Below are 22949 nucleotides of genomic sequence, written 5' to 3' on the forward strand. Positions count from 1 at the left end.
GTGACCTGGCCAACCAAAAGCCTACCTCTTTGATTTAATTGTAGTAGGGCGATCTGCTCTCCTTATTGCACGCCTGTCCCCGCCACTTGCGTCTGCTGCCGCGCTGGTCCCCCAAAGCCTCTTCCTGAATGCGGTGTTGCTCTGCCGTGTCTGGATGCAGCTCCGCTCCGCTGCGTCTGGACGCCGTGCCGCTCCGCCTCTGTGCCTGGGTTTCTATTTTCAACTAGATCACCGTCCCAGACAACAGCCCTCTTTGCAATCAGGAAGTGAGCCTAGTCGCTGGAAGCGGAGCCGGAAGTCCTCCCCAAACTTTAAGACCACTAATTTTTAAAGATTTGTTATGCTTGTAAACAATCTATTCTAAGAGGGGCGCTAGCCCTCATATAAGAGTATAGTTCTCTGTCCTATGTAAGCTCACTCCCAACCACACGTCACTGGATGGGCAAATCACTCTTGCTTTCACTATTTATTTAACTCTTAAATTGTTGATTTTATTTATTATATCTTATATGAATGTTTGTGCACCTGAGTGTGGATAACTGTACCTATACATGCATGAGCCCTCAGAGGTCAGAGGAGGGCTTTGGAACTGGAGTCACAGGCAGTTGTGAGATACCAAGCAGGTGCTGGGAATTGAACCCTGGTCCTCTGACATGACAGTGTATATTCTTAACCCCTGAACCATTTTCCATCCCCAGATCCTTCCTTTTTTAAGTCAAAACCACGCTCTGCTCCATATTTCCCCCAACTACTTGTGAGTCTAATATAAAACTTATGTGGGCAGACAAAATAATGCATAGCTATAAATCTAGCACTCCAGAGGCTGAGGCAGTAAGGTAGGAAGATGGCGAATTTTTGAGGCCTCCCCAGTCAACACAATAAGATCCCTTCTAAAACAAACAGACAAACAGACAGAACCACACCCTAGAAGTCTGGATGTTATTTCTGAAATTTCTGCCTATTCACTCTTGCCTGTCGTGTGTCCTGATCACTGGAAAGGAAGACTAAGCAGACACAGTCCCTCCCCTCACACAGGTCACTCTTCCTTGAGCCATTAGTGTGTTTTAGTCCTTCTTTTCCAGAGCAGAAGCTCTGAGCTTTGAAGCCTCCCCTCTCTCAGCTTTGTCCTGAAGACCCGAGGGAAGATGGAGGTCTCCCTCCTTTGATTCTGAGCTTCCTGCTTTTATTGCTGTTTCCTCCTCACAAATCCTCCCACCGAGGGATGGGGCATGAGAGAGGAGAGGCAAGGCAGAGGAGCTCTTACTTGGCAGGCAGGGCATGTATCTAAAACAGCACTCCTTCATCCACAGGAGATACATGCCAAGACCTCCCAGTGGTTACCTGAACCACTGATAGACCAGAGCCTCTGTAGCTATGATTTTCTATGTAAGCCACCAATGATAGCATTTAATTCAGAAAGTGGGTATTGAAAAGTGTGAACAGCAATTCTCATCAAATAGAAAAATTATAATTATATTCATAATCAAGGTAAATCTTAGTCTTTTTGGACCACAGTTAGCCATAGGTGGCTGAAATTACAAAGAAAAAAAACTATGGATGAGGGGCAGCCACTCTGCTAGTCCCTGTACGACTGTAGTATTAGAATTCAGCTGCTATTCAGGCCACAGGACCTGCAGCAACCCTTCCCCTTTTACAGACTAAAAAGCACCTACTAAGACATTGCCTGTGAATCTCCAACTAGCAGACTTCCAGGTGCCAGGGTTCCTCAAGGAAATGAATTTACATTAAAGAAAGTGTACATCCTTGCTCTTATCCTTTTTCTGCCTCCTGCAGGAATTCCTCCTGGGAAGGCACAAACCCTGCTATGCAACCACCCCCATCCTCAGAAATGGATGGAAGAGACTCAGCTATGTGGGCCCCCATTTCCTGTCTACAGTCCCCACCATGCTGCCTGTCTTTGGTGTTGGGCCTTGAACTCTTTTCATATCTCCTGCCATGTTGCTTTTGTCTGTCCATGGCATTAATAGCACCCCTAGTAAACTCCACTCCTTCCCCCCAATGATTCATCTCCGGGTTCCTCTTGAATGCCCATCTGAGGCCTTCCAGTCTCTGGTCTTGGGACATGAAAAACTACTGACTGTCTTTCTTGGTGTCTGGGGTGCTGGCCTCTCAGCTGTGTGCCTCTCACAGACTTTTGAATCGTACTTCCTTGAGCCCCTTTGTGTTCCTGATGTAGCAATCCACAGAGATCATCTTGTCTCTCTGTTGCGATCTCCCACCCAGCAGGCAGCCCTCCCGTGTAAGCCAGCTTCATTATGACTCTGGACATTTATCTCCATCTCTATGGAGGTCTTAGAAACCCTCAATGACCCAGCCCCCATTCAGAAAAGGAAAATAAATGAAGGCCGGATAAATATAAACCAAAAGAAAATAACATTTTAATGAATCAACGTGCTGGCAATAAAGCGAGGAGTCTATCTCACTTTGAAACTTGGAACCATCCCGGAGTTTCCAGTTTCAAAGTAAGACACGGAGCCTGGGAACCACAGAAAGTAACCAAGATCCAAACCCTTCTTCTGAAGCTATGGACTGAACTCCGATGACCTTTCCTTTCCATCTGAGAGCTACACAGTGACATGAGAAACAGGAAATTAAGCCTTGAGCCCACCCAAGGTGAAGAGACAGCCACATAGAGCGAGGTCTGCAAGGCCACATCTTTCTATGCTGACACCAGGAACAAACTCAGTGAAGAAAGGGAAAGTTAAAAACATGCCTGTCTTAACTACAATCCCCTCTAGTGCACAGATGTATTGATATTTTGAACACAGACAATTTTATCTCAATCTGCCCTTAAATCCACCATGTCCCTAGGCAACTGGTACCCCACCACTACCACCCAATAATAAATTCCCATAGACTCTCAAAAAGAACACAACTTCAATACAAGTCTCAAAAAAAAAATCCCAACAAAGTTCCAAGGAGCATAAACACAGGAGGGAACATGGTACTGTTAAATTGAATTAAGTTTGGCTAAAAGCCATTTCCACCTATATTTTAATGTTAGCCTAGAGGTTTCTCTGTGCACCCTGCTCTGTAACTTAGCATGTAATGAGTTTGCATTAAAGATAAGAGGACTGTGCCCAAGCTAGAAGTAGAAGCAGTTGAGTCTCAGCCAATCAGAGCCAATCAGAACTGCTAGCCAATCCTAGTCTGAAAGCTGCCATATACAACAAACGCTAGCAGCAGCCAATCAGACTGTTTCTGAATATATTTGTTTTTCTCTGGCTATAAAGAAGCCTGCACATAGAGTGAAGTGGAGCATTCTGAACTGTTTTCAATCTGAACTGCTGTATTCATAAAGTATGTCCTTGCATAAATAAATTCTACTAAATTTAATTTACCTGACTTTAAAATTTGTATGTATATGTAATGTATATGTGTATGTGTGCGTGTATAGTATGCACATGTGTGTGGAAGCCAAAGACTGACTTTTGGGTTTCTTCCTCAATTACTCTCCACTCTATATTTTAGGGCAGGGTCTCACACTTGAAGCCAGAGCTCACCATTCAGCTGGTTTAGCTAGCCATATTCCCCTTGGGAATTCTGTTGTGGCTTCCCATGTGGTAAAATTACAATGGCTCTTATGTGGGTGCTGAGGAGATGGATTATTTGTGATCTTCACACTTAAGCAATTTACCCACTAAGCTATCTCCACAGCCCCCTGAAAATTTAATTTTTAATATCATCATAAACAATATCAGGGCACACCTACACAATACATACACATAGACATATATATTGCAGACTGAGGCTGCTGGAAGGAGTCAAAAGACCAAACCTTGGGATATCAGTTGTTTGTTAAGATCAACAACGTGGGAAGGAAGAAAGAGGAAGCAAGACTAAGCAGAAGGAGAAGGTGAACTGCAATGAAGCTGTAGCAAAATCCATGCAGCCTAGCAGTGAGGAGCACTGGTGAGAAAACTGTCTATGGGATGTCCAACACTGGGCCATGATGGCCTTGAGAGTCTCACCTAGGCCTGGTTGCAAGCTACCTTGGATATGACCAAAGAGGCAGCTCTCTAAAAATAAAGGGTGTTTACTGATCTTTCTCTCCAGTGCTGGGCATCAAATTTATCCTTAAAGAGGAATGTAGGTGGTATGCCTCTGTGTCTGGTAGAGGAATGATAAACAAATAGCAAGATCAATCAGACCAAGGTTTTAAGCATAAAATCACAAGAAAGAATACAAAATAAAATTTGACAAATCTGCTATTCTTATTTACTATTTTGGAAATGAACAAGCACATTTTTATATAAAGTTTGGAGAGCTAGGGTCACAGCCAGAAAGAAGAGGCCCAAACCTTCAAAGAGCTGAGTGTGGTGGCATGTGCCTGTCATCTCAACATGCAAGTGGCTGAGGAAAGATTCCAAGTTCTCAGCCAGCGTGGGCTACACAGTGAGTTAGTCCTATACCAGCCAGGCTTCCATAAGGAGACGCTTTACAAAACCCAAACCCAAACAAAGCAAATAAAACCATAAAGGGAAGAAATTACACGGAACTTTAACTCATCAACAATAATCAAAACCAAGAATGGGGGGAGGGTCTTCTCAGTGTGCTGAGAGGAAATTACTGTTGTGTTTACTCAAATCCTTTTTCAGGAATGATGAGAAGATGAACTTCTCAAATGGATCATTCTGGAAAACGTTTTTCACTGTGACATAGCCTTACCAGCAGAAATGTGGAAGAATCCAGAAGCATTCTCTCAGCTGAAGAAGAGCAATGAGCTTTGAAACCCTAAAATTCAGAACTTTTTATCAAAGAACTTCTTGAAGAAAGTGCAAAAATAAGGGAGAGGTCGGGAGAAGACACTCCCAGCCTACACAGCTCACACAGCTTGCCAACCAAGTGCCCCAGTACTGATAAAACATTGCAATACAAAATCGGACAAATGCTTGAGCAGGATAGAAAATTCCAATGGGCTCTAAACATATTTTCAGATTCTCAAGCTTAGGAGCAATACAGGACACGAAGTAACGAAAATGTCAAACTTGTGGGAGTTTGGTGACAGCCAATGCTGGCTGCGGGAGAGGCAGCTGGGACTTCACACACTGTTGGAGGGAGTGAGGGCTCAGACAGGGATGCTGTAGATGAGAGGGAAGGGATCGTCTCAGGTTGGGAAGTTTGAGACTGTCTCTTTCAAAAACGTTAGCTGAGGTTGAAAACTGAGACGGAGTTGGTCACATCAAGTAATTCTAGGAAGAAAACAATTTGTGAGAAAAAAAAGCAAGTGGGAAATGGCTTGGCATGTCTGAGGGATTGAACGCCAGCCATTGTGGCTGGGGCAGAAGGAGTAAGGGACACACAGCCAGAAGAGCACAGGATGCGGCTCAAGAGGGAGATGGAGTCAGTCATGGTCACGATCTTTTTCAGATTGTTCTGTGAATTTTTATTATAACCCCCAAACCAATGAGAAGCCATTAAAAGGAGTAACACTCTCATATCTGCATTTTCCAAAGAGCACTCTGGTCAACACTAGAGGAAGTGTATTGCATGTGTGTGTGCATGTGTGTGAATATGCATGTGTGTTCCTGTGCATGCCAGTGTGTGTACATGTAAGAGTAAACATTAAAAAAAAACTCCCTTCTGCCTAATCCAAGGCATTAGTAATGGTGGCGCAGTCTACAGGGAGTGAGCTGATTATGAATATTCAGAACGTTGTTAGCTGACCTTGGGGGTTTGTTCATGATAATGAGGAAAGAAAACTTAAAGAAATACTCCACAGGTGTCAGGGTCTGGTTTGTAAAGCCAACGGTGTGGTGTCTCCATCCACTAAGATGAGACGCAGTGGAAAATGGCACTGAGTTAGTTAGAAAGGTTTGGATTCTGTGATGTTGACTGGCTATGTAGATACTTGTTTCAGATGTGTTTGATGAATAAATCTAGATTCACTGGTGTCCTGGCGCACTCCTTAGGCTAATGCATGGGGCCAGCTGTCGACTCTCTTCCTAGTTCTGCATGCAGGTTATCACATGAGCACACTGGTCTCATCGGGGTGATTGTCTACACCCTGGAATTTGGCAAAGGAGACAGTTCGTGGAGGTGTGATGCCTTCGTCTCTGCAGGCTGATTTGCTACCTGTTGACCAGCATACCATTCTGGCAGTGGAGATAACAGGTTTGAGTGTCACTGGGCAGCAGCTGGAAGTTCTCAGCTGTGCTTCAGTGAGAAGTAGGAATTCATTTTTCACACAGAACTGAAGGTCTTAGCATGGAGTTTGCTCATGCCCACCCCATAAAATGGCCTCTTATTTACACATGAATGGCTTCCAGACACTGCGGACAGGTTGGGAAAATTTTTATTAGAAAAGAAGTAGAAAAGAAATGCTTGTCAAAGAAACTCCGTTCTCCTCCTGTTTGGAGCCTCGGTGATGTGACAGGAATATAAAAAAGTGTTAGGGGGTCCACATGCAAGTTTCATTTACTGCCTTTGGAACCTTTGTGCTTGCGTCTCTTGGAGTCCCGTGGCCTGGTGCCAGTTCTGCATGCAGACCAGCACCAGGTGGCAGACCTCGTGCATACCTAGCCCCACCTGACCTCTCATCCAGGCATAAGCAAGCAGACACAAGCGAAAAAGTCCTGCCAGCCGCCTTCTTTCCACCCACAGAACCACGCTCTTCCAGAAGCACATGGAAGCAGAGTTTAAGAAAATACAGTGGTCAAAGTGTTGGACAACTGGAGCAAGACATGAGGCTAGTGTAGCTGGGGGTGGGGGGGTGACAGGGCCTGTGGAAGCACCAGACCTATGCTGTCTGGTAGCAGCAGCACCAGTCCGTCCCACACGCCTCTCTGGAGTCAGCAGTTAGAATAATGGACAAGAGTACTTTCCTCTGGCTTCAGATTTTACACTTCCTCAGGCAGTTTTCCATTTGTTTTTTCCATTAGCGCTACAGAGTAAGCACAAGTATGGCCCCCTGTTTTACAAATGTGGTAGCTAAGATCCAGAAAGGCTTGCGAGTGCTCCGTTCCAGTCCCTTTCAGTTAACACGGACCACCCAGCAATGCTGCACTAGGACTGGGGAAAATTCACCCCAAGTATTTTCCATTCATCTTCCCTCCAACATCTTACTTACTGTTGGCATCTCTGGTTTCCTAGCCTCTCTAATTCCCCCCCCCCGTTCTGTTAGTTCCAGGAAATGGCTTATATATTTGCACACACAACATAACGTATCATTCTAGATGCTGTCGTGTCTATTAGTAACAGTAGACATTTCACCTGGCGAAGCATCTGAACACACAGGCTGTTTTTCAATAAATTCCTAAGTGGAGTTCCAGGCAATAGCCACCTATGTTCATGTGTACCCTTTAAAGTATTTTGAGGACTGGGATGATGGCCCAATGAATAAAGCAGTTGGCACACAAGTGTGAGTATTGGTGTAGATGGAAGTGTCTGTCCCACCCGGTCCTGCAGCTGTTCAGTCCCAAAGAAACACACAGAGACTTATATTAATTATAAACTGTTTAGCCTGTTAGCTCAGGCTTATTATTAACTAGCTCTTACAACTTAAATTAACCCATAATTCTTGTCCATGTTTAGCCACATGACTTTTCTCAGGAAGGCATTCTCATCTTATTTCCTCTCCATCTGGTTGGTGATTGTGTCTCTGCCTTTCCTCTTCCTGGAATGCTTAGTCTGCTCATCCCACCTATACTTCCTGCATGACTACTGGCCAATCAGAGTTTTATTAAACTAATATGAGTGACAAATCTTTGCCTAGCTAAATAATTATTCTGCAACATGCACAACTGTAATACATCTTTACATAGTTAAAAAATATTATATCCCACAGCACTCAGATACTTCCCTTAAATCTTAGATGGAGCCCTGGGAGGTAGCTATAGTTGGAAAAGGTTCAGTGACTATGATATTCACTCTCCAAGATGACCCCACCCACCCTTGTCTCCTGTTACTCAACCTCTTGTGTGGTTCCCTGTCATACTGAGCAGGGCTTACTTGTGTAAACAACAAGATATTTTCAGAAAAGCACGATTCCTAAGATCATATAATGAGAGAATGAGGTATCTTCCTTGATGTCTTCTGTACAGCTCACTCACTGTAAGTGACATCAGCGCCATGCTGGGAAAACACTTATGAAGCTCCATAGACAGTGTGACATGAGAAGAGCCAAGGGTTCCATTTTACATGGAGACCCTCCAGCTCTTGTCCAGTCTGGAGATGACCATAGCCCCATTATGTGGGATTCCCCTCTGTCTGCTATGAATATGTTTTATTACCATTGATTAATAAAGAAGCTGCATCAGCCTATAGCAGAGAAGAATATAGCAAGGCTGGAAGAGATATATATAGAGAGAGTAGGTGGAGTCAGGGAGATGCCTTGTAGCTACTGAAGGAGATAGTTGCCCAGAACTTTACCAAGTAAGCCACAGCACTGAGGTGATACACAGATTAATAGAAATGGGTTAATTTAAGATTTAAGAGCTAGCTAGAAATATGCATGAGGCATTGGCCAAACAGTGTTGTAATTAACATAGTTTTTGTGTCATTATTCGGGTCTGTGCAGCCAGGAACAAACGAGCAGTTTCCAACTACAAAAGTTGACCACTTCATATCTACCTCATAAAGGAATATGATTGGAGTTATCCAGCTACACTGCTCATCATTCCTGATTCACAGAAGACAAATCAAGACAAAGTTTTTGGAGCCAGAAAGTTTAGTTGTTAAGAACACTGAAAAAAAAAAAGAACACTGACTTCTCTTCCAGAGGACCAAGGTTCAGTTCCCAGCACCCACATAGCAGCTCACAACTGTCTGTAATAACAGTCCCAAGGTTGTCTGACACCCTCTTCTGGACTCCAAGAACACTGTAAGCACGTGGTACAGTCCTGCATACAGGCAAATATCCACACGCATAGAGTAAAACTAAATGCATCTTTAAAAAATGAGTTTTGGCCATTGATTAAGTCACCAAGCTTGGAAATAATAACAGTGGCTAACAAACATATTGGCTTTAAATCAAACAACAAAACTTTAATCCAGACCCTTGGAAACATATCTGATCTCTTAATTTTTAATTCTTTAAAATAGAAATATAGTATCTACCTCAACACGTCTCTTTAGTAAAAGTAATCATACAACACAGAAATGCTTGATACACAGTCAGTGTTTCTGGCGTAACTGATTCGTTTGTGTTTACACAGAACTTTCTTGCTTGTAGCACTGAAAATCCAACCTCCAGGGAATGTCCTTATCCCATGCAGACAACAACAACTAGTCATCTTTGAATTTTCTTACAATCCAATGACAGTGGGAGATACCAGTGGCAGATAAGAAAACAAGAACTCTGGGTACCAGGTGGACAAGATCCACGCCTAACTGGTCTGACATTCAGAGAGACGCGGGTTGCAGGATTTCTTTGCCATATCTCTGGAGCCCGAATCCTAGGTGTTGACTTGTTTCTTAGACATACTCCAGGACCCAAGAAATCCCCAGTCTTCTGGGAGGCTCTCCTGGCTTTATAACGGGGTCGCATAGTGGGCACACCAGACCTATCTGCAACCATTTTCCTCAAAGGCTGCAAGAGAGCTTGATTTAGAAGCTAGATCTATCCAGAACATCCTACTAAACAATCAAGGATCTGGAGATATGGGGGAGGCAACACAGCTCCACAAATGAGAAAATGCCTACAGCAGCCCCCATTTGACCTCAATAGACCTTTACCAGTCAGGGTCCTAACAGTCCTTAGTGGGCCTCCAGAGAAACCCAAGCATGTCTCAGACTCCACAAAGCCTACCACCCTTAGGACTGACCTCCTTCAAGTCTACATAGAGTTCATGTCTCTACTCTATTCCTCTCTGAGCATCCCTACAAATGCACACAGAAGTGACTTGGAAAGGTTCATTTTGGCTCATGGTTCTAGGGAACACAGTCAACCATGGCAGCTAAGTTTGTTCATATTTGACAGCAAGAACTTGTGAAACAATTTGTTCATATCTCAGTGGATTGGGAAACATATGGGATCAGAAGCAGGGCCAAGTTACAACCCTTAAGACCCACCCCTAGTAGCCTACAGCTGCCAGCTAGAGCCTATTTCCAAAATATTCTACCACTTCCCAAACTAGCCTCAACAGCTGGGGACCAAGTATTTAAATACATGGGGCTGTGGGGAATATTTCCTATTCAAACCATAACAAACACAGTACCAGCTCTTTCTCATCCTTCAGGTCCACGTCACGGCTAAACTCCCTTGTAGAAAGTTCTGCAGACTTCAAGGAGCCATTCTTGTGCCCGATGCTTACCTTGGTATTGCTCCTGCTGCCAAGTCTTCCTCTCTGACTGTTCCACCAACAAACAGCTGGGTACAGAAGCTTATGACTGTTTCCATTCAGCCCTCTCTCCACAGTGCCCCATGATGGTACCTACCACATAATAAAAACTCACAAAGTACCCACCAGGTAAATGAGTAAACATGCTTCTACTTTGATTTTTTCCAAAGCCAGACATTTGGAGAGCAAAACAACATGTGTGAATGGTACAGTTGGCTCAGCTGATGCTCAGCTGATGATGGAAAGCAGGGCAGAGACTCCAGAGCTCTTCCTTGTCTGGGACACCCCAGAAGTAGATCACAAGCAACAGGCTACCTTGCAGCACTGGAAACACCTGTTCCTTGGAAGAGGCCCGGGGTGGTGATAACTCACACGGAGCATCCTGCCGTCTGTCTACAATGGTTGTTTAAGAAGTCAGAGAGAGAAGGACCAAGTCTTGAACCTTCCTGCTTTCTTTTAGAAACAGTATGACAGAGCAGGGCCGGTCTCTGACGAAGTCCAGTACCCACAGCTTCTCCCCAGCAGAGCATCCGCTCTCAGCTACTGCATGACCCACCTGCAGCCACAAGCTCTGGAGAGTCAGGCAGGCTGGGTGACACACCAGAGAATGATTAGCAGGCAGATGCTGAAGCAGCTGGCCCTCTGGACGATCGGAGGCATGAGTGAGTACGCGTGCTGGAGCAGAGGCCTGTGGCTGGAAGCCAAGGACTCCTACTTCATGTATCACGTGTCTGGTTGAAGACAAGGGGAAGAATATCTTTCAGAAATCTCAGTCACCCGACATCTGGTTTAGTGCTCGTTGCTGTAGCCCAAATAAAGTGACTTGCTACTTTTAAATCAGGTCAAAGTAAGTAGAAGGGAAAGATGTTGTAATAAGAACTTCATTCCATCTGGTAAACCAGAAAAAAGGGCAAGGAAATGAGGAAGCCTTAGAAACAGGAGCTGGGCTTGAATGGGCAGCCTGTAGTCCATTCAGGGGGAGTAACTAGCAAAACAGCCTCTGCCACAGCTTGTCTGCCGAGGTGCTCAGCGAGTGGGAAGCAGCTCCACGCTCTCAAGTTTGTTGCACTGGAGTTTGCTGTTATTTGGAAGCAAAGCAAGAGGCTGTCTGTAATTCTCCAATACAAGCTCGTTACCAAGGCACATAGTGTTAGACCAATCGGCTGCAGCTGTCCCTGGTTAAGCCAAAGGCTCTAACAGTAGTTGGATATCCTCATACATTTACATATATTCACTACTGTGATGATTGTGACAAAACTCTAATGAGGTGTTATCATGTCTACTTCATGCCTTAGAAATATGTCTACACAACAAGCGTAATTCTGAGACACGAACCAAACTCATGGCCCCACCCTTTGCTCTATAGATTGCATATTGCCTTCTGCTTTCACCAACACATGGCCATCTTATACCACTTTTCACATAGGGCTGTGTGACTTCGGTTTCTAGTTGCAACTGGGATTCCTCTGGGCCCGCTGGATCCCAGTCTCAGCAGGCTGTGACTGGACCATTCCCAGCAAGAGTAAGCCTCCCAGCGAACCGTCCTTCAATTCGCCATCCTGCCTGCTGTGCTGCTGGGATTTAGTCCATTTTCCACAAGATGGAGCATCAAGGTAACTGCATAAAACTCACACTCACTTAGCCTTCTTTTTCTTTCAAATTTGAAAAACCCAATTCCCCATCTCCTCACAGAGCCTCGTCTGGAATTAACCAGACAGTGATCTCCTTACATTATAGAGTGGGTGCGGAGTTACGGACGTGAATTGAATTCACAGTGGTAGCCTTTTCTTGCCAGGAAACTCATCCAACCGAGGTTGGAAAACCAATCCTCAAATCTTGGGTATTAATTGGACCCTTGGCCAATGCAATCATTCTATCAGCCAATTAAGGTCCTTGGAGCGAGAGTCCACTGTCATCCAGAGCCAGCCCCAAGCCCTCAACTTTGCCCCTCTGTCTCCAGTGACTTTAGTTTCCTTTCTTCAGTCTGTGGGCAAAAATTAAAGAGTTGTTAAAGCTGCCCCAGACCCAGCTACCCAAGAATATTTTTTAATTTATTTATGTTTTAGAAGACAATCTTTTCTCATTTTACATACCAATCCCAGTTCCCACTCCCTCCCCTCCTCCCACTGGAGAGATGGCTCAGCCTTTAATGGCTAGACTCACAACCAAAAATACAAGAATATTTTTCAAAAGAAGCCACAGCTAGTTTGTTAAGAGTTGTGAAATGTTGGTGAGTGTTCAACAAGGCTCCTAAAAGGGTTTGTGTTCTTCTAGAACAGGACAAAGAAAAATGGGGAGGCAAGGGAGTAAGGATTTCAGAAGCCAGTTGATGGACTGAAGTAGCATAGACATGACAGCTTTTCAGCTCCCTCCCCCATCCTAGCCAAGGAGAGAACTCAGGTCTTCCTGTCCGCTAAAAGGGTGCTGGACCACTGAGCCAAACTCTTCTCCCTCTTTCTTTCCCTTACAGTGAGTAGGTCTCAGGGCCTGTAATCTTGCTGTTTCCAGCCTCTCGTGGCTGGCAAGACCACATGACATATTTCCAGTAATGTTGCTCCTCTCTCGTTGAAAAGACACAAAGGAATGCTGTAGCATCCTCTGGCCACAGATTAAAATCCAGACTCCATCATGTTCTGGTTATAAAACCCTGAGCAAGGAAATTAAATTCTCCAAACTCCTATGCTATGAACTTCAGGTTGCCAAAAAGCCCAAATGAAAACGACTTGACACATTTAACATATATAACTTATATATGCAATAAAGTTAGTAGCTATTATTCTCTTAGAGTCGTTTTTCTAAATCCCCCCAAACTCAGACTCTTCTCTATTAAAGAGAAGTCATAAAGCAGGCATTTCTGTGAGCTCCACCTTAGGAGAATTGCTTTCTAACTTGGAACAGTGCAGTTTCAAGTTAGCATGAAGAAGAGCAGGGGAGAGCATCAGAGAGTGGATCTCAAACTCCGGCTACTCCCCACTGGGCTTCCCCTGAGAATTTTTATGTGACCCCATGTTATACAGTTATATAAAATAAGTACATAAATCAGACATTTACTGATAATAAATCACTAAGAAATTGAAATGATTTGGGGTATACATGTGATTTTACCATCTAGTAAAGATGAAAGCATTTTTTCACGTAGTGGAGAGAGGTAGAGCTATTTATTTTTATGTAAAAATGACATGTTGGTTAAGTGTTTGATGGTGCAAGGTGCGAAACATCTTCAACAGTTTTCATTACTGATCAAATTTGGATTTTTTTTAGTTATCAGTGCTAAGAAAATGCTGTTTAACTTAAATATATAATATTAAGTAAATAAATACGAAGTATGTTTAGGGCCATTTCAGAAATTTCCAGAATTCTGTCCTAATCCCAAGCCAAAATTAATTTAGCGGGTGTTTAAAATGAAACTTGAGTTAGCAACTCCAATGTTTCCTAAAATCAAATTTTCTAACACAATACAACCCAAAGATATAATAATATATACTTACAAGTTGAGAGGTGATGATGTTAGAAAGTACAAAAAGCTTTGTTTTCTGGAATTAAATCATTGTGTTTTTGTAAGAGCAGATCTTTTTATACATAGAGTTAAACACTGCGCTTCATAATATACAAGCACAAATCTGAATCATAGTGTTGCAAGCAATGCTCTTTGGGGTTGTGTAATGTGACATGTGGGAAACAGAGTATGTGTGCTGTCTGTTGTGAACCAAGGCTACAGTGAAGTCCTCCATGGAACATGGACAAGCCTTGCCAGAAACACCTTGAATTCATTTTCGATCATTGCCTGATCAGAAGCAAAACCAAAACAAACAAATAAAAAAAAACTGAGATGTAGACAGTCATCTCTGGGTACACGAATCAGGAAGTCTTCTTTGATATATGACCAGAGAAGTACAGAAATAATGCAATCATACTAATTTTGGCCAAAGAGACCATGCTCACTTGGAGTACTCCAATCATTGAGTGGAAACCGAAAGCTTTTTGTAGCTTTTATTATCTGAGAAATGGCTTCAGGCCCCAAGAGCACCTGAAACATTGAAATGATTTCCCAATAGCACACAATCCATACGGCAGCCACAGATGCAATATGCACTGGTCGAGAATAGGACTGGCCTGACATGAAGCTGGGGGAATGGTGCCCAAATGATGATTATCAACACAAGGCTCACTGAAGCAAGGAGCCATGAGCTGGCTAAGTGATGGTACCACTGGGCACTGTGTCAGTGTGGTCTGCATATCTGGAACAAAGTTGGGTGCATGCAAGAGCCCAGAAATACTTTTTGCTTAGACTTCTCTGACATTATCTCTGATGGTTATCCAGAATTGTGGATGGTTGACTTTGCCCAAGAATAACTGAGTGATTACCACCATGAAAATTCATGAAATAACCTTGGAGTTCTTCACTTCTGAACAAACATGAGGATTCTCATGGAGAAAAAAATCATCTCTGACCATTTCACCTATGTTCTCTTCCTTGCATCTACCCTGACCATCTAATCAATCCTGACAACATAATTTATTTACTATGAGGTCAAAGTCATATGCCAAAATCTTCAGAGGTTTTGTCAGAAAAGAGCAATTTTTCTTCAAGGCAAGGAGACCTGACAAAGCAGACTGAAAATTATAAACTCAAGTAATAGGGAGTTCATAGGTGTGCCAAGCATGGCGCTGAGCTAGTCCTTTAACTATGTCTGCCATGTGCAGTCTCTCATTATTACTGGCCACTTCTGCAGCTAAACTAGGATCCTCCCACTACCTGATTCAGCACTGAGGATACTTTCAAGGGACCCTGTCACATCTACTTCACCACAATCCTGGGAATAGTCCATGCGACATCTGTAACCTCAATACATACCCAGATATCTAGGGCAGGATTTTGTTCCAGGAGACATTCATTTAGTGTATCTAAAATTTAGAACCATGATGTTCCGTTTAAAACCTGTCATACTTGCAAGCTGATAATTCATTAATTCTTTTAGTGGTAGAGGAATAATAACATTAATACAATAAAAATGATAATGAAATAACAAAAGTGGCTGTTCCTCATCTATACCCACCATGTCAAGGTCTGTGAGTGTCTTAGTTTGCTTTCTATTGCTGTGGTAAATACCGTAACCAAAAGCAATTTAGAGAGAAAGTGGTTTGCTTGGCTTACATGTCTCTGTCATCATTGAGGGAAGTTAGGACAAAAACTCAAGCAGAAGTAGGGGCATGAACCCTGGAGAAGGGCTGCTTACTGACTTGCTTTCTGTGGCTTGCTCAGTTTGCTTTTCTAATAAACCCAGAATCCCTTGCCCAGAGACCACACTGTTCACAGTGGGCTGGGCCCTCTCATATCAATCATTAATCAAGAAAAGAACTCCATAGACTTTCCCAGTCTAATAGAGACATCTCAATTCAGAATCCCTCTTCCGAGATGACTCCAGTTTGTGTCAAGTTGACAACAAACTAACCAGCACCATGAGGCAGTCAAAACATCACAAAGTCATGATGTCTGCTTGATGCTGTCTACACTCATCTCCATACTGTTGCCTAGACTTCTCACATCCTTCCTATTCAGAGCACAATCTGGACTCAGGTACCGGAACTGAGAAGAGCAAAGGGTAGTGATTATCATCTCTATGGCTACGATCCAGCAGTGGGTCCTATGAACTTTACTAGACCCATATCCATCTTTTATCTTTTCTGAAACCCTTTGGGCTTCAGCAGATCGACCCAATTTCCCATTAACAACAAAAAACTAACCTCTAAGAGTAAGAACAAGCCAACTTCCTTGCCCCAACACAAAAGCACATGCCATACACACTGTGGAAGAAAGAGAGCTGCCTCTAAAGATATCCCAAGGTCATTCTGGGTCATCTAAGACAGCCCAAAAAGGGCTTTTTGGCTCAAGTCTCACCCTTGGGAGTGGCACTCATTTCTCAGTCTGTGGCACTTCCTTCCTCCCTTCTGAAGTCTTTTGAGGACACTTCATGGAAGGTAAGTTTCCTTTTCACTGAGGGCATCCTGAGAGACTCTTGAGAGTAAGGTGAGAACATGGAAGGACTCTGCAATGACAGCCCCTGAAACACAGAGCACCAGCCCCTCCAACCACTTTCCAACACAGCATCAGATGTAATTCAGAAGCGCAGAAGTGTGCCTGGTCCTGGACAGACGCAAATGTTGCCCTTCCTGGCATCTCTTCTCCCTTACAGGCACCGTCTCTCTTCCCCAGACCGAAGCAAAGGACTGGGTAGTGCCCTCTTCATTGACATGAGCTCCTCCATCCTGGAGAACACTCACAGTGCAGTGTCCACTGTTAAAGAGTGTGGCGAGAATTGGGCCAGAGACCTGATGCTGTCATCCTGGCTTTTTTTCAGGCTGTGGCTGGAAATTCTAGAGAGTGATGATTCCATGAAACCGTGCATGATGATAAGTGCTACAATAATGCTCAAAAGCAAGACAGAGCAAGAGAGGAAAGTGTATGCTTTCCTCGATCCCCTACTATGTGCCTTGTCCTTTATACACATTCCTTCAAAGCCTTCCTGTCTTATTCATATCACCATCCATTTGCTAGATAAGAATGAATGATCTGATAGTAAACTAAACTCAGGAGGACATTAGAGGTGTTGAGGGATAAGGGGGCAGAGAAGAGCTCAGGGACAGGTGAGAGATGACCAGTAGTCCTCCAGGGTGATGGCTAGGGGATTTGAGGTGGCTTCTAAATACTCATTGAAAGAAGAAGTAATAAAAATAGAAGCAGGATGAATTGTGTGGTTTTTGCTTTTTCTGATTTTGTTACTGTCTTGTTTGCTTTTAGGTCAAAAAGGCACTCTTAAAAATACCATTCAATAAACAGTGTCATTAGGGGTCAATAAATTGATCTGACTCGCACTGTTTCCTCTTCCTTGACACAGCGACATCTGACATAGACAGCACTGAAGAATACCCTGAGATGGTGTAGACATAAATGTGTATATTTCAATGCATGGACATATACAGATATAAAAGACTATCTCAAACTGAGAATGGCTAGAATTTATTGTGTTTTTTTGTTGTTTTTTTTTTCAGTTAGTAGATAAAGTTTTTTAGAGTAAGTGGGATGGATATGCTGTTTTACTTTTTAAAAACATGGTCTCACTGTGTTTTCCTGGCTGGCCTAGAACTCATTATGTAAAGTAGGCTGGCCTTGAACTTACTAAGATCTGCCTGCTTCTGCCTCCTGAATGCTGGAATTACAAGCATGAGCCATTATGATGGGCAAATATAAATAAAGAAATGAGTGGGTCAAAAAACCTCAGAAATATAGTAAAAGGATTATCAATGAAAGTATCAAGATAGAATATAAAGATAGGTAGAGAGAGGATGATTGGTAGGTAGATAGATAGATTGATAGATAGATAGATAGATAGATAGATAGATAGATAATAGATAGTGTCAATATGAAATTCCTTAATGGGCTCACATTTTTAATACTTGTTCCCCAGATAGTAGGAGAGTTTTAGAAGGTTGAGGAAACTTTAGGAGTTGGGACCTAGTAGCAGGAAGTAGGTCACTGGTACCAAGCCCTTGAGGAGGGCTGTAGTCTGTGGCTCCTTTCATGTTGCTTCTGGTCACCATGAAATAAAGAACCGTCTTCTACCACATGCTCCTCGACATAATATCCCTCACAAGCACATGGACCCACACAACAGACTGAACCCTCTAAAACTCTGGACCAAAATAAAGCCTCCCCCCCCCTTAGGTTGTCAGGCATTTTGGTTGCGATGCTGAGAAGTTAACATGGCTACCTTCACAGAGCAGAAATCTGTTGTCTCCGAGCACAGAAATCACCTAGTCGGCAGAGCCTCACTGCTTCAGAAGCCTTAGGAAATGTCTGTCCTTTCCTGTTTTTTGGTGGATGTATCCCGTGTGTCCCTTAGCTTGAGGTTACATCAACTCCCATCTGCCTGTAGTGGTCATGTGGCCTCCTCTTTGTCTGTCTGTCCCTTCTCTGCATAGCTCTTACAAGATTATTTGTCATTAGATTTAAGATCTATACACCTCATCCAGAATGTTCTCATCTCCAGACCCATGACTTGATCATATCTGCAAAGACCCTTTGGTCACATTTACGGGCTCCAGGGATCAAGGGCTCACGTTTCTTTTTTTTTTTTTTTTTGACTCTGTGTGTACGTGGGGGCGGGGAGGTCACCACACAGCACATTCCAGGTAGACAAACAATAATAGATAGGCCTTCTGTATATATATTACATTTTATTAAATTTCACCCAGTGTCCAGCTTTCCTTTTCTTCCCCTTAGCTTTGTCACCGTTGCAACTTAAGCACCTGTGAGTCACTTGTGTTCATTTCACCATATCACGTTGGGTCACAAGCTCACGAAAGACCACATTTGTAAAAAGATAATTGCCAAACCAGATGCCAGAACTTCAGTAAGACACCCTATAATTCACATCATGAGCCCCCCGGGCTGCATTTTAAGAAGGCCAGTCCTATAATAACCGTATTGTGTGCAGCTCCCCGTGGCCTTCCACATGCATGGGTACACGAAGGCCCCATCACCTGGAGGCAGCTGGCTCTCTAGAACCTGTTCAAGTGGATGTGCAGAGAGTGAGTGCTTGCTGGAAATGTTTTTCTGCCAAGAAATAGTCACCATGCCCACATCCCTAAGTGCCTGTGGTCCCTGTGTTCACATAAGGTATGTCTGTCAAAAAGGTACTTTGAAAGAGCATCTACCTTTCTTTAATCTGACATTGCTCATTGCTGAGAAAGTTCCAGTAAAAAAAAAAAATTTCTTGCAATAGGCAGGAGAAAAAACTAAAGATTTCTTTTCTGCTTAATTTCCCAAATGCAAATCTCTGAAAGAATGCGTTTAGTTCTCCTTGCCTTCCAGATTCGTCAGAGAGGGTATTTGCACCTGGATTAAATAGCAGTCCAGCTGGCACACGTTGGACCTTGCCCCAGAGAGACAGGAGAATGTGAAACGGCTGAAAAAGAAAGGGAAGCTGTTGTTGTTTAGGTTTATAGCAGGAAGATGTTTACATACACAGTAGTTAGGCATAGCAAGTATGTTTCTCATTTTAATCAATCAAACAGCGCTCATTTGTAACATCACATTTTTCTTCCTTTTGGCAAAAATTCTGATTCTGCCGATAAGAAAGGAAATAGTCCCTGCTTACACGTTGCCACCAGCCAGCCACATTCCCGTCCGCATGCCAAAATTCGAGAGAAATTACCATTTTTATTTTTACAAGGAATTAATTCAGCCACTGTACAACATCTGTTTAGCCACATTGCATGGAACACGCTTGGCCCTGTGACAGAGGTGGACCTTCTGCAGCCCCTCACTGCTAGGACACTTTCTGGCATCTGGCTTTTGTCTGCTTGGTAGGAAAAGTTTCTGTCTTATTTTATTTTTCATTTTATGCAAATGCTTTTAGTTTTCCCAGATGTACTACACATTTCTTATTCAGTATGCATGTGCGCATATCTGTGTGTGCATGTGTGTGTTTGTGTGTGCATGTGTGTGTGCATGCATGTGTATGATTAAGGTCGCATGGAGTTTTGCATTTACCCCTATACTGACTGATATTATCACAAAGAGTAAGGAAATATCTCATGTCTTGAATGAAACACCTTGACCTCTCTGAGGAGTTCCTATTTAATACAAAGAAAATAGTTTCATTAAAAGAATCTTTGCAGTGTCTCAACGTTTCTTCATTTTCTCCTCCGTGTTTCTGTTGAAAGCTTCTTATTCAAAAACAGAAAATAAATCCCGTAGTAAAACATTCCTTTGACTAAAAATTCCATTAATAGGTCATAATTATGTAGGCAATAAAATGAGCTAGGACTACTGTTCTTCACTTATACTTACAGTTTAATACCATATTATTAAATTTCCAGTTCCTATTAGTAAAATGGCATTTATATCCTGTTCAACCGACTGAATAAAAAACTTCATTCCTTAGCATCACAATGCCCAAATGCAGAATAAACTATAATGCCAAATTGCTTCTATTACCGAGCAAAAATATGAAGCATAATAGAAATGGTAAATTTTTCAGAAAACAGCTGGAAAATATTGTTCTCTCGACAGAAGTTACTTCAATCGTGGAATAATTCCCAAGCCATGATATCAGCATTTAAATTTTTTGTCTGTCCCCTGGGCACTACTTTATGATTTTATGTTTAGCTAATAAAGGTTATTTCAGTTGTTTATTGACAGTTATGACTGTCAGTTACCAAACCAATAAAATACATGAACTCTAGTATTTGTCACGAGAAAACTGTGTAGCTTTATGGACATATATGGCATTTTTCTGTGCCCTTTATAGGTTTTTGAAACCGATACGAAGGCTCTAAATATCTGAAACAGTGTCTGCCCTGAAGGCACCATGTCCCCGCTGTTACATTAAACTTAGTTACTACTTAATTGTAAGATGTTTTAATTTAATAAGCTTTATGGCTGTGCATTTAATTAGTATTCTACTCGGTCATCCAATTTGGTATGTACTAGGTGCCAGGTGCTACATGGGATCTTGAGGTTAAGCAAGACCTTCCCAGTTAAGGAAGACTCGGACTTCCTGGTCTTGTCCGATACTGACTTTTTAAGATTCCAGATGCTTCAGATACTGAAATCTGAGTAGGGGTAACGACCATTGCTTAAATGAATTAAGTTTGGCCTAAAGCTGCCTCCATATATGACAAACTGCAACCTAATTCGTCATGTAAACAGATGGTAACTTACTCTTCCATTAAGTAGCTGAGTCTAAATCACAAGCAAACATCCGTTTAAACTATGTTCTAATAAGGTCCACATAGGCTGTAAGGAATTAGTCTATTGTGTCTCACTTCCATTTTCTCTGGCTACAAATAGATGCCCCGGGATTTCTGATCCATTTTTGATTTCGATTTCTGTCTGCTTCTAGAACCCATAGCATAGCCAGCTTAGATATTCAAACTTGGGTCTGCTGTAGCTTTTTTGTGACGTACATGCCTGTGTGTTTTGCTCTAATGCTCGTTTCAAACAGGTTTTCTTTACCATGGAGATCACAAATGTCAATCACCATAAGGCTAGGAAAATAACAATAAGAATTGAAGAACACCATAAACAGCAATGCTGTTTAACTATATTGGATTAGAATTATATTCTAGGGAGCAGAAGGCAGCAGTGGCTGCAGCTGAGCATGCATGCTGTGTGCCCAGATTCACAACATCGTCAGAGCTGCCCCGGTGCTACTTAGATGCAGATGAGACATACTTACATACATCCTATATGGTTCTTATTATTCAAGGTACATGGTGTTCTAGACCCATTTCCCCTAGAGGGAAATAACCAATAACCCCAACTGGCTTATATGAAAATCTGATGCTCAAGCCCTGTCTATAAAATGGCGTGGCACTTGATTGTTGAGTATTTCTATATAAAGATGCCTTTCCTTCCTTCATAAGTATTGATTCGTTGATGTTGAATTCACAGGCAGCAGTGTCCCAACTTACACTTAGCCGAGACTCTCAAACACATACGGCTCCTCCGTGAGGCACATCACGCCTCTCGCACTGAGAAACAGGGACAGCACTTCAGCATGGTGCTCACTGACCATGTTACACAGCGAAACCGCCACACAGTGCAAATAAATCAACCAACCAATAGCCAAGAAAAGGCTACGTGCGCATAGTTTGAAAGGGAAAACAAGAATGTGAGGTCTCAGCCAGTCTCAGGTAGAACTATCCATGGCCACATGCTGCTGAGAGAGCCCCAAAGTGATGTGCGTTGCAGGTATTAACTTGGGATTATTTTTTTTAATCAAACATGAAGCATAATGAAGATCCAGTATGCATAAGACATGAATACATTTCAAGCTTTTTGTTCAGAAAATGTAGGTTGATTACTGGTGTTTGGTGTTCTCTCTCTTCTCTCTCTCTCTGTTCTCTGTTCTCTCTCTGTTCTCTCCTCTTCTTCTCCTCCTCCTCCTTCCTCTTTCTCTCTCTCTCTCTCTCTCTCTCTCTCTCTCTCTCTCTCTCTCTCTCTCTCTCTCTCCCTCTCTCTCCTGCTGGAATTGAAACCCAGGTCCTCACAAGCTAGGCAGAGTTCTACTCTGTGCTAAATCCTCTACTCCTGCATATTTGCACTGTTTTGATACCCAGTATATTTCAGGAGACAGTGCCCTTGAAGACTGTTTTTCAGATAATATTAAAGGCTAGCACACAACTTATCTGGTGTATACACCACCTATGACCTAATATTTATCCAGTCCATTTATCTGAGCATCAATAATGAACAAAACCATGTTGAAATTTTTATAATAAACAGGAAACATGTTGAAAAATAATTTATTGGATAACATACCCATAAAAGATTAATCCAGGGACTAGAGGGATAGACTAGTGATTAAGAGCACTTGCTGCTCTTCCAGAGGACCTGAGTTCAGTTCCCTGCACCTACACTGGGTGACTTAATGACCTTCTATAGCTCCAGCTCCAAGATCCTAAAGCCCTCTTCAGACACCTACGCACAGACATACATGTAAATAAAAAATAGAAATAAATCTTAAAAGTATAAACTCTTTATGTTGGAAAAATAAATGAATGATTAAGTGAAAAGGTCAGACTGGGGATGTAGCTCTCTATGACAGGCAAGTTACTAAGGGAGGGAGAGAGATTTATCAA

Source organism: Microtus pennsylvanicus, chromosome 4 (assembly GCF_037038515.1).
Source record: "Microtus pennsylvanicus isolate mMicPen1 chromosome 4, mMicPen1.hap1, whole genome shotgun sequence".
NCBI lineage: Eukaryota > Metazoa > Chordata > Mammalia > Rodentia > Cricetidae > Microtus > Microtus pennsylvanicus.